Source organism: Muntiacus reevesi, chromosome 6, assembly GCF_963930625.1.
Source record: "Muntiacus reevesi chromosome 6, mMunRee1.1, whole genome shotgun sequence".
NCBI classification, from domain to species: Eukaryota; Metazoa; Chordata; class Mammalia; order Artiodactyla; family Cervidae; genus Muntiacus; species Muntiacus reevesi.
The window spans coordinates 84,533,223-84,547,139 of NC_089254.1; the positions used below are offsets into that span (position 1 = coordinate 84,533,223).

At 37.5% G+C, this 13,917-nt stretch overlaps 1 pseudogene; it reads right to left on the reverse strand.

The window, feature by feature from the left end:
- Positions 1-302: 302 nt before the first annotated feature.
- Positions 303-13,917, reverse strand: part of LOC136170332 (developmentally-regulated GTP-binding protein 1 pseudogene) — a 43,371-nt pseudogene continuing 29,756 nt past the window's right edge.

A 13,917-nucleotide genomic window follows, 5' to 3' on the forward strand; every position in this document is an offset into this window, starting at 1 on the left:
AGATCCAGTTTGGGTGCTTCCTTCTCCCTCCTGTGAATCCTGATCCAAATCCAGAATGGGTTTGGGGTAGGCTTCTTGGTCATGGGGAAAGCTGTAGTGGTTGGCATAGAAGATGGGGAAAGAGAAGGTTTCCATGTCTGAATGACATTCTTATTCCCCAACCATTAACCATTTTTGTGTGTGTCATTCACAGAGAAACCACAGACTGGAACATATTTAAATTCTTTGATAATATTTTCATTAATTTTCAGCAGTAATCCTCCATTGTGATCCTGGGTAAGGTAACATTGAACTGGGTATGTTTAACCTGGGAACTGGCCTTTGGGTTTGGTCTAAGTCTTTATAAATTTCAGATACTACCAGATCTTTTCCAAAAATTTATCAAAATCCCAGTGATGGGCAGAGGTGGGTACAGTGGGACTTCTTATAGATGATATACAATATCTCAGTGGAGATCTGATCAGTCTTATTTCACTAACACACAGTTACAGAGGATATAAATTGCTTCTTTCCACCTCTTCAGTGAAGTAATGCCCTGTGGTATTGCTATGGTCACGTCAGCATTACGAACTTTGTACTCAGCTAGAATGCTCTTCGGAGAAGGCAATGGCAACCGACTCCAGTACTCTTGCCTGGAAAATCCCATGGGCGGAGTAGCCTGGTAGGCTGCAGTCCAAGGGCTCGGGAAGAGTCGGACACGACTGAGCAACTTCACGTTCACTTTTCACTTTCATGCATTGGAGAAGGAAATGGCAACCCACTCCAATGTTCTTGCCTGGAGAATCCCAGGGACGGCGGACCCTGGTGGGCTGCCGTCTGTGGGGTCGCACAGAGTCGGACACGACTGAAGCGACTTAGCAGCAGCAGCAGAATGCTCTTTACAGTTTCAGCACCCGGCTCACTCTGGCAGCAAGTGGCCTTCAGAGTAATGCTTCCTTTATCCGTTTTCTGAAAGCCAATACAAAAGCGTTTGCTGTTTAAGCCAATACCAAAGGCATCCAGCTCGTTTTCAATTATATTCTTAGGTCTCCAAGGTTTCAGAGCACCCAGAACAAGCAGGATCAAGTGACACATTCGGGCCACTGCAATGACTTGACGGCTTCTCTACCTTTCCCATCCTTGACACTTTCCATGATATCTGAGGGATCCGGGAGCTGGATCTTGGTTCCTTTGTGTCTAATGACACAGCGGTCAGCAGAGTGAATCCCAGCGGCCACCTCAGATCAGAATATACTTCAGCCAAGTTACTGAACTGCGTGGACTTCCCCACAGTTAGAAAGCCCACTAACTCAACTGGAGCATCACCTCTCTTGGCCACACCAAAACCTTCTGGCTCACCAGCACCACCACCTTTTGGGGAAACAAGTTTTCTGTGCAGCTTAATGGAGAGTGCCTTAAGCAGCTCTAAGCAGTGGTTTTGTACTTTTAGTCCGAGCCATCTCGGCTTCGATCCCAGAGGTGTCGGCTAAGATGCTGCTTATGGTGGCGATTTCCCTGGGGTGCAGTGGCCTCCACACAGACTGCTTCTGTCACACATCTGTCAGCGGACCTGCCACCGCCGGCAGGAGCTACTGCTGTGCGCAGGCGCGATATTTCCTACTTCTCGCGAAAGTTCAGTGTGACACTAATTTAACTCTCCACGACAACAGAGTGCGCCAGGGTGTAGACAAGCCTTCCGTTCCCCGTTTTTTGAAGAAGGTTTTCTCTCATTTCTTTTTTAGGGCATGGGCTGTGTCATTCAGTACGGACTTCTGGCTCTTATGTGTGCACAGGTATGTAGTGTCCAAAACCAAATTCTGGACACTGAATAAACCAAAACCGAAAGATGAGTTTATTTTCAAGGCTTAAGGCCTGGAAAACCGGGAAACTCAAGGCGACCGGCAATGTTTCCTGTTGCTTATTGACTGCAGTTTTTTGTTTTGTTTTTTAATCACTACATAATTATTTTTTAATACATAACCAAAATACAGACCACCATAGTAAATTGATGCCAATAAAACATGATATTTCATTTGTATCGCATGACAAATGGTTAACGTCCTTCGTCATAAATGAGTTCTTAGAAACCAGTAACAAAGACATTGATATTCCAAAGGAAATTTTAAAAAAGCCAGAAGAAAATAAAAGAACACAAGTGACTAGTAAGAACTAAAGGATATTTATGGAGTGAATGCAGAAGTTATTTGTCTTTTTCTTGGTGGCTTCTTCCTTTTTTGGGTGAGGGTAGCTGAGTCAGGATCAACCAAGTCCAAGGCAGTGTGAACACACTTGGCATTTGTGGATTGGCTGGTGTACTCTGCTAATTTCTGAGAAGAGCTGTCAGTTTCCTGCAACTAATGTTAGGTAAAGTTAAATTTCATTTTTCTTTCTTTCTTTTTTTTCCATTTATTTTTATTAGTTGGAGGCGAATTACTTTACAGTATTATAGTGGTTTTTGCCATACATTGACATGAATCAGCCATGGATTTACATGTGTTCCCCATCCCGATCCCCCCTCCTGCCTCCCTCTCCATCCCATCCCTCTGGGCCTTCCCAGTGCACCAGCCCCGAGCACTTGTCTCATGCATCCAACCTGGGTTGGTGATCTGCTTTACATGTTTCGATGCTGTTCTCTCGAAACATCCCACCCTCGCCTTCTCCCACAGAGTCCAAAAGTCTGTTCTGTACGTCTGTGTCTGTTTTTCTGTTTTGCATATAGGGTTATCATTACCATCTTTCTAAATTCCATATATATGTGTTAGTATACTGTATTGGTGTTTATCTTTCTGGCTTACTTCACTCTGTATAATGGGCTCCAGTTTCATCCATCTCATTAGAACTGATTCAAATGAATTCTTTTTAATGGCTGAGTAATATTCCATGGTGTATATGTACCACAGCTTCCTGTATACTGTAGAACCAAAACAAAATGGAGTCACTTATATTGAAGACAATTGTCTTCAATATAAGTGACTCCATTTTGTTTTGGTTCTACAGTATATATATATGTATACACACATCCACACAAGGTCAAAAGTCTAGTGGGCTGTGAGATCAAGTGCTTTTACAGGAAGGAATTAGAGATTGATTCCAGAAGATGGATGTCTTCTGAGAGTGAGGCTGTACTCTGGTCAAGTCAGATATGTCCAAAAGTGAGGTTGCCGTTGACAGCACAAGGGGTGGGAAGAATTGGGCTAGGAAAGTAGCTTGAGTGGACAGAGCAGCATTCATACCTGCCTCACCACCTTCACCACACTGGTGGCAGGTCCAGCCTAGCCTCAGAAGCAGGTATCAGACCTCGTTGGTGAGGAGGGGCATGAAAATCTGAAGTGCTCTTTGGGACCATTCTTTGGCCTTCTCGATGCCACTGCTGTGTATGTCAGAGTCTATGACTCTTCATCTTTCATAATAATTTATAGTGATCAAATGTTCCAGGGACAAATGATATATTGAATTATCTATTAACGTTCAGTGTGGAGCATTTCATAAACTGTGGGTCAAGAATCACTAGCATTTTAGTGGATTGATGTGGATTATGCTGTTTCCCCTTTCACCATTTATCCATCTAAGCTGTGGAGTTTACAAAGCAGATACTAAAGTGGAGATTTAGTAATTGCCACATTGCCTGTGATTTTTCAGATATAGTGGAAAAGGGAAAAGTCATAGAATATAAAGTAAGGAAAAGCTGTGACAATTTGATTTGTTAAAAGTTTTGTTCTGAAAATCATGGGTCATTAAGTTTGTAGTTAATACTAGAAAAGAGTCTGGCTTTCATCATGAAAGAGATAATTTATTCACATATAGAACAAGGTTCATTGATTAGATGTAGTATGTAGTGAGTTAGAATAAACTTTGCTTCCAAAACTAAGTTCAGTATTTGGCAAAATTTGATTGGTACAGGAGAAACAATGTATTATGTTGTAACCTAATCACTTAACAGTTTTTTAAGGCAAAATTAAGATGTGCAGACAAGATGATTCTAAAGATGAGTAAAGTTTTAGCTTTTTGTATTAATACCAAAGTAACAGGAGACGCCTACATAGAAGTTGCATAAGTAATTGAGACATTTCTGTGAAATTTATTAATGACTTAAGATGCAGAGGCATACATATAAAACTGATCAACATTTATCTGGCAGTACAAAATTAATTGCTAATATGATCTGGAGTAGAATCAGGATTCATAAAAATCTTTAGAGTCGAAATAATAGGCAGAATTCACTAAGAAAGTGTTTATATGAGATATCCAAAAGTGGCAAATTCATAGAGACTGAAAGTAAATTAGTGGTTACCAGGGCCTGGGAGAAGCAGGGGATGGGAGTGACTATTAGCAAATGAAGCAAATGATTTCCTTTTGGAGTGACAAAATGTTTTGGAATTGGATAATGGTAATGGTTGCATAATTTTGTGACTATACTAAAGTCCAGGTTTCCCGGGTGGTGCTAGTGGTGAAGAATCCACCTGCAATACAGGAGATGTGGGTTCGATCCCTGGGTCAGAAAGAATCCCCTGGAGTAGGAAAAGGCAACCCTCTCCAGTATTCTTTCTTGGACAATTCACAGGTAGAGGAGCCTGGTGGGCCATAATCTATGGGGCAGAAAAGAGTCAGACACAACTGAGCGACTGAGTACATACTAAAATCCACTAAATTTTACACTTTAAAAGGATGAATTTAATGGCAAATGAATTATATCTCAAAAACTTTAAAAAGGTACTTATGTTTAATAAACTGGGAATAGAAGAAAAACTTATGAAAAAAAGAAGGAAATTGAACATAGTAAAGAATTTTTATCTTGCACATGTAACCAGGTGAAAGTTTAGCTGCATTCTCATTAACACATGCATGAAAAAAATGGAAAAAAATAGAAGTATATTATCTCTATTATTATGAAGCCTTGTTCTAGATATTATAACAAAGATGTATATTGTAAATATTCTGACATGATATAGATCATATTTAAATGCTGTGAAAGAGAAGGCCATATTATATTCAATGAAATGGTTTGATTGTCTCATGAAAGTGTTAGTCTCTCAGTCATGCCTGACTCTTTGTGACCCTATGGACTGTATAGCCTACCAGTCTCCTCCATCCATGGAATTCTCCAGGCAAGAATGCTGGAGTGGGTAGTCATTCCCCTCTTCAAGGGGTCTTCCCCAACCAGGGATTGAACCTGGGTTTCCTGCACTGCAGCAGATTCTTTACCATCTGAGCCACCAGGGAAGCCTATATAGAACACAAAAATTATATGAAACAAATAAATTTGAAAGAATTAAAAAAAATTCTGGATGAAAAGAATTGTTTAACAAAGTCAACAGCTTTCTTATATGTTATCAGCAAATAAATATAACAAAATGAAACGGAAAAGAGAACTCAATCAAAGTAGCAGTCTAAAAAATAAAAATACTTAAATTCATGTGATATTGGCAAAGATGAAGACACCTTATATGGATGTCAGAGATAGGTAATTGTAGGAAATTGAATGAAAACAATTTTGTGTATGCATGTATGTACATTTCTCTAAGTAGAGAATCTAAACAGTCCATCAAATTCTCAAAAGAACTTAAGAAACAAAAAAGTTTATATATCATTGCCCATAAAGTAGCAGTATATAGAATAGTGTAGTAAGAATTCATTGATAAATGGGTAGTATAGTTTGATAGACAAATTGGAAATGACAGATCAATGGAATCATAAGGAAAATTAAAAAAAATATATATTTGGTGTATGATAAATAATACATAAGTAATTCATGATTAATTTTTAAACAGTATTTGAGAAAAGAGACAGATATTTAGGAAAAAATGTAGTCTTCTTTCCATACACCAAAATTTCAGATTTATTAAGGATTTTATATAAAAATTAAATCTTAAAATATTAGTAGAAAATACAGGTTAATTTTTATGTAGGTGTAGGTCTTTAAGAGAAGCTTCCCTGGTGGCTAAGTGGTAAAGAATCCGCTTGCCAAAGAAGACTCAGGTTTGATCTCTGGGTCAGGAAGAGATCCCCTGGAGAAGGGAATGGCAACCCACTCTAGTATTCTTGCCTGGAGAATCCCATGGACAGAGGAGCCTGATGGGCTACAGTCCATGGTGTCGCTAAAGAGTCGGCTACAGTCCATGGTGTTGCTAAAGAGTCGGACACAATTTAGCAACTAAGCAGCAACAACATAATTACTTTACAATGCCGTCTTAGTTTCTGCTGAACAATGAAGTGAATCAGCTATATGTATATATATAGCTGTATATATGTGTGTATATATATATGTATATATGTATGTATATGTATATGTATGTATATGTATATATATGTATATGTATGTATACACATATATGTATATACATATACATACATATGTATATATACATATACGTATGTATGCATATGTATATGTATGTATATGTATATATATAGCTGTATATATATGTATATATATAGCTATATGTATACATATAGCTGAGTATTCTTTTGCAAACAGGAAAACACAAGAACTTTACTTAGAGTGTAATAGGTAAATAACAAATCAGGAAAAGCATTGCAATATATTTGACAAGGTTTAATGTTAATACATAAAATTCTCTAACAAAAACTTCAAAGAGAGAGATCAAAAGAAAAGTGATCAAAGGGCAAGAAAAAAGAAATTTCTAAGAAGAAATACAAATAACCAGTAGACATATAAAGTGTTCAAATGTACTCAGAGAAACTCAAATTTAAATAACAATAATATAGAACTGGCTAATATTATGAAATTTGATAATTCCCAGGGTTTAAGCTAGAGTTAAGAGATGGGCTTTTCCTTTAATACACTAATGATTGAGGTCTAAAGTGTCATTCATGTTCCTGAATCGCATTTTGCCAATATCTATCAAAAGCCTTACAAAATGTGCTTAAATTTTGTAAACACTGGTTTCGGAATATCTTAGGGATATAATTGTGTAAATACTCACAGATGTCTATTTGAGAATTGTTTTGCAGCAGTTTTTGTGTTGGTGAAATTTTAAATAGTGTTAAGTAGGTTAAATGAGTTATGGCTGTGGATATACTGATTTTCAAAGATAGTCACAACAGTATTTTCAGTCCCACATGTTCTTCCTTAACCTTGTCACTCCCCAGTTACAGTTTTCCCTTCCCTTGAACCTAGCCAATACTTTATGGCTCCTTCACTGAGTAACAGATGATGAAAGTGAAACTGGATGACTTTTAAAGGCAGAAGACTTTCCACCTGATTCTCCCCTTCGGGATTTTTCTCCCTTGAAACTCAGCTTGGGATGAAGCCCAGACATCATGGCAAGGTCACCTGTAGGTGTTTCAGCAGAAAGCCCCAGGTAAGATTGCTGCCAACAGCCAGCATCTACTAATCATCTAAGTGAGTGAGATTTCAGATGATTTTAGCCTCCAGCCTTTGAGTCACTACAGCTGATTCTAACTAGAGCAGACAAATTGTTGAATGCTTCCAAACTGCAGACTTGTGGACAAAATGCATACTGTTGTTTTAAGTCACTACAATTTGAAGTGGTTTGTTATTATACGTAGCCATAGTACCTGGAACAATGTTACCTCCAAAACTGAAATATTGTGAAGGCATTTTTAAAGAAAAACGTAGGTGGAAAATATGTATCTTAAAAATTTTACAGGCATTTACAAAGTACAATTGAGAAAAAGGGTAGATCATAAAAGTATATATTATTATATTTAGCATATACAGTGATACTATAATACTCTTATTGGAGAGGGACATGGCAACCCACTCTAGTGTTCTTGCCTGGGAAATTTCATGGACAGAGGAGCCTGGCAGGCTACAGTCCATGGGTCACTAAAGAATCGAACACGACTGAGTGACTGAACAATAATAATACTATATATCATATAGTATACAATATATATAATAATTATATTTTATGTGTGTATACAGAAATTCACATAAATATCCAACAGTCAGCATGTGTACATATAGAAAAGGCACTTGGGAAAGTACTTAAAAAATGTAGACAGCAGTTTTCTTCAAATGTTTGGAGTCAAGCGATGCTTTATACTTAATTTATGTTCTTGCTCATCTTGATGATTTTCTAATTTTTCAACAAGTGGACGTTGATCACTTGTTCAATAAAGATTAAACAAATTTGAACTTAAATTAATAAACAACTGGTAGAGTACCAAATACAGAGAAACTTGGCTCAATAGCTGTTCATAAGAAAAAGACAGGTGTTTTAGCTGATTGCAAGTTCAAAATCAGCAAATGGTGTGTTGTAACTATCAAAATGTTAATGCAAACTTAGGTAGCAATTACAAAATTCTAGAATCCAGAGGACTGGAGACACACTGAACAGATTCCCCTTCGAGGTACCACAGTTTTAAGAAAAACAGCAACTGATCTTTTTCAGAAGAGACTGACCCAGATGGTGTAAGGTCTGAAGCAGGATTATGTGAGGGACAGTAGAAACAGCAGGGAATCCTGTTGTGTTAGAAAAGAGAAAACAGATATATGTATAAGAAATGGGGTTAGACTGCATCTGGATAATTTCAGAGAGCAAGAATTAAGCAATAAATGAAAACCCTAAAGAGACAGATGTAGCTCAATTGAAGACACTATTTTCAATTAAATTGAGCTATTCAAAAATTGCAAGGATAGCCAAAGAATGTAATGAGACCAAAACCTTGGTCTCTGGTTTTGAGGTTCCCAGGTGTCACGATGTTTATAGAACTCTGCTCTTCATGGAAAGGTCTGGTCGGGTATCATTTGAACAAAGACCTGTCCCTTTCCACATCTACGAGTTTCTGTCATAGGATCAGAAACCCGACAATATACTCTGTGGCCAATAGTCTATAGTCACTCTTTAGCATACCTTTTTCTAACAGCCTGATTTTCTGAATTCCCAGTCTTTGCTAATTAGCACAGCTGAACTGAGTTTGGCAGTGATTTTTCTCAAAATTAAAGACTCATGTTTTCGGAAGATGATGTGTGTCTTAATTAAGTCTCCTCATTAAAACTCCCTAGCTTTGATTGTTAGTGTCTGTCTCCACACAGCACAAAACAGACATTTGGCCATTTCTTATGTAATTTGATTGGTATAACAACTCGTCGTCTTATTCAGCCCCACAAAGCAAAGTTTTAGCTTTTTTTTTTCCGTCTAGATGGTCTATGTAGATATGCTTCTTGTCTACTTTTAACTGGAGATCCTAACACACCTGAACACTCTGCTTACCTACAGATTAAAGATTTTATCAAGTTGTTTAAAGATTATTTCCTTCTTTTTCTACAGCAATTACGAGGAACTAATTTAAACTGAGCATTTTAAAAGAAAGATAATGTCCTCTTAAAAGTTCGTTAAGACCGTGTAGTTTTCCGTCACCTTGGCCCTGCCATCTCACTCTGATTTTGCAGCATTGATGTATTTCAGTTCTTTGTTTACGGTAAAACATCACCCTTCCTTACTTTGCTAAAACATAGGTACAGGTCTCTACACATCTGATATTTGGGTCAAATGCTCTTATACCTCCCTTCATGCCTCTTCTTTGTTCTTAAAAATAGGAGATTGGAGGGCTTATAAAATTGAGAATATACTCCCAGAAAATATATGGTTTTATTCTTTTATTCACATCTAGATACAGTCAAATAATTGAACCCAACATGCAGCTCTGAGTCATAGGGGAATTTTATGATATCTGCAAAACATTTAAATTTTGATTTGTTAAATTGTACCTAAAATGAATCCAGGCAGTTCTTAATAATTCTTAATAATGATAGCACAGAAAATAAAGATACAATGTCCAGGAGAAAATAAAGATATGTGATAGATAAATGTAATATTAAATACACCATTTGGGTTTCCCAGGTGGTGCTAGTGGTAAAGAACCCACCTGCCAATGCAAGTAGATATAACAGATGTGGTTTCAATCCTTGAGTTGGGAAAATCCCCAGAAAGAGGGCACGGCAACCCACTCCAGTATTCTTGTCTGGAGAACCCCATGGCATGCTGCAGACCATAGGATTGCACAGAGGCAGTTCATAGGATTGCCCAGAGTCAGACAGGACTGAAGCGACTTAGCACGCATGCACATTCCATTTATTGGAAACAGTGTCTCTATGGAATACGTCTAATAAGACAAAGTATTTGCTGTGCAAATTTTCACAAGACAGACTGCCACTTGGAAGGTATAATAACAGAAGCAAAAAAGTAGAGTTAAATGAATGTATGATATATTTTAAAGTCTTTACTAATGATTTGAAAAGCTTTTCAGCAAAAATTTACAGTGCAAGCTATGTTCAAATGATCTGCACTGACTGTTTATTGCTAGGTGAGACATAAATCACTTTCAAACAAAACTATTCCTAAGAATAATCTATATATGGCTAATTTTTACTTGAGTAGTTGTGAAAATTCATGCCCTACTTGGCAAATTGGTGAAATGTCCTTTTTCTTGTAGGAAGATACATTCATATAGTGGTATGTGTTAGCACATGACTTGCATTGCTTTCTGTTTGCCCGTTTGTATGGAACCCATTCAACTGGATTTAACAAATAATTTTTACCAATGACTTTTGTTCACTTGGTGGGCAGCCCTTGAATGCCATTATTTTTTATTGATTAAGCACAAAATAAATTTTCATCTCACTGACAGTTATGGATATGGTAAAAGAAACAATACTCCCCATCAAAAAGGGAAAAACCCCCACATTTTAGCTTAATAATATTCTCAAGTGCAAAGGACTAGAAGATGAGCATAACAATAGAACATAATGGTCTGTTAATTTTCCTCTGGGAGTAGTTTATATTTACCTGAATTGTGGATTGGGAGAAGCTCAAGTTTGGAAGCCAGATTTGTAGTTATTTCTGAGTGTATATTGAGAAATCATGACCTTGTTTTCAGCTTTCTTGTCACTTCTCTGCTTTTGCTCTCCTCCTTCATCTCACTGTGTGGCAGGTTGAAGTAATGGGTGAATTTGGGGGTTTTGAAATAGGATGACTTGGTTTCATCCCAGCTCTATCACCAGCTGTGTGACTTGGATAAGTTACTTAACAGTCTTACATTATGGATTCTTTATCTCTGAAGGAGGGATAGTATTCCTATCTCATGATTTTGTGAGGATTCAATAGGCTAATGCCAGCACAGTGCTTAGTGAGAGGCATTGTGGAGGCTGTAGTGTAGGACTCAGTGCCTATAGCATTACTACTATTATTACTTTAACAATGTTTGGTGTACACCAAAGGAAGAAATGGCAAACCTTTGCGCTGATTCTGTTCTCCATTAGTTTAGATGTGATTGAGCAGAATTTTCTTTTCTGTGTGCTCTGTGGTTGTTATCGTTCATTTTTATACATTTCAGTGTTCTTTTCAGGAGAATACTGTGCCAGTCTTGAAGATTCACTCCATAAAAGTGGCATCTGCCAGCCATATCCCTAAGAAACTATTCTAATTTATAGGAACCAGGTGTCTGAAATTGGAGATATATTGTGCTTAGGACGGATTTCTTAGTGATGCAAAATTTTTTTTTTTCTAGTCAAAGTATTTCACAGAAATTGAAATAATATTTTGTCTTGTCTTAGAAAATAATTTATACATTATGATTTCTTTAGTTCCAAGAAAACACAGATGAGTAAGAGTAAGTGAGAATCTAGGTTCAACTATAAATTTGTCCATAACATCAATGGTTCTCAAACCTGGCAGCCCATCAAGATATTCTAGGAAGCTTTTCAAAATGAAGACTTCTGGGGACTTCCCTGACAGTCCAGTGATTAAGACTCTGGGTTTCTAATGCGGAATCTAATGGTTTGATCCCTGGTTGGGGAACTAAGATCCCACATACCACACAGCATGGCTGAAAATAAATAAGTAAATAAAAATTTTTGTAAAATCTTGGTCCACTGGGAGTTGACTTGCAGTAGGAGGTGGGGATCTGGTTACACTGTGGGCTAGTGGCCATAGGCACAAGATATGAGTACACCAGAAGAGGAGTAAAGCTAACAACATGTCAGGTTGTGAGACCTGCACTTCCTTCCTGTTGCTCTTAAGTTTTACCAAGAGTCATTTGAATTTCCTTAAATGATATGGCAAAGCTACAGGCAATTAATTGTCCAGTTGCAGTCACTACTTTTTCAGCTACAATTGAAACGTCTGCTCAAGGGTGAGAATCCTTGAGCTGTAAGAGTATTTTGCTTCAGAGGCAGTTTGAGTGACCAGGAGACATAGGAGCAGGATGAATGGGCAAGTATCTTCTATGTTTGACCTGTATTTTCAGAGGAGATTATATCTGATTTAAGTCTCTACTTTAAAGATGTCTATTTCATTCTGAGAAAATGGATGGTTTATGGAGGGTTTAAAGGATTATCCTAACATAGAACATCCATCTTGTACAACGTCCCAAACTGTCAACTTAAGAGTTGACGAGTGTGCAAAATGGCCACAATGTTTTACAGTAACAGTCACCTAAAGGTGGAGTCTGGCTCCCCACCCATTAAACCTGGGGCTTGCCTTGTGGCCTGCTTTGACACGCTGAATGTAGGACAAATGATGAAGTACCAGTCATAATGGGTTATGAGCCTAGACCTCAAGAGGCCTTGTAGCTTCAGCCTTTGTTGCTTGTAGAACCCTGTTATTACCATGTGGGTGAGTCAACCTGGTGGATAAGTAGAGACCAGTGGCACATTTGTGTCCATACCCCGGATGAAAAACAGCCAGATATGTGAGTCAAGAGTGATCCAGAGGCCATCTTAGGTCACTGGGCCACCAACTAGCCTTCTTCATTCTGCCTGAATCCAGAGGGAGTAAGCTAAGCAGACCCAGATCACAGAATGAGTCTGATTATAGAATCATGAGCTAAGTAAATGTTTCTTATATCTAATGGGTATAATGCTATGTAGCAAAAACCAATTAATATACCTGGAACAGTCCTAGTTTAGATCGGTTGTTATGGTGTAATTATTAATAAGGCCTTCTTTCATTCTCAGAACTATCCTTGTTGAAGTATAGCTTGTACAATTAATTTAAGTCAACAGTACGGCTGTTGATTTGCCAAACAAATTTTATATTTAAAAATGTATTTTAAAATTAGTTATTTTCTGCTTTAAACTTCTTAAATGAATTTCTGTTATATTTAGAATAAAATTATAATTCCTTTCCTGATATATAAAGTCTTAATAATATGGCCCCATTCTCTTTTCTGTTGACTTCTCCCTCTGGTTCCACAGTCCAGAAAACTGGCCTCCTTTTCTGTTACATAAACAGGTGAAATTATTTCTTTGAATCTTTGACTTTGTTTTTCCTTCTGTTTCTAATGTCTTTTCTTTTGCTCTATACAAGCAGCTTCTTCTGATCATTAGAGCCCAGCTCAGTGCCACAACCTCTGAGAAGGCTTTCAGAGGTCCCCCACTGAAAGAGGCCTCATTTCAGTCTTAACCGCAGCTCACTCTTCATTTCCATCATCTATTTTATCACAAAATATAACTTTAAAAATGTTAGTTAACTTGATGTCATTAATCTTTCCCATTAACAATTAAACTGCTTCAGATAATTGAATCCTAAGGTTTTATCAGAGTACTTAGCAGGAAGGAGTGAGGTAAATATCTGGTGAATAAATGCTGAATGCTCAACTTAGAATTGACTTAGAATTGACAGTCCTGGATTTGAGTTTTTCCTCTTCTGTTTCTAGGGTGTTTTATTTTGAGTAAGTCACTTACCCTTGTGGCACCTGTTTAACCATTTTGAACATATAGAAACTGGGATATTAAATGTGACAATGAATGTAGAGTGCAGGGTTGGTTGGAATGTGTTATTAAATGTCAGCCGTCATTGCTAGCCATTCTCTCTTCAAATGATATGATCCTTTTTACAGCAAATAGGTACTTATTTAAAATGTATTTTTTGATAGAGATTAAGTGTTTTCCTTAAGGTTCAAGGTCTTTGCTTACCTGTATTTATCTCAAAAGTGAAGAAAGCTCTGCCA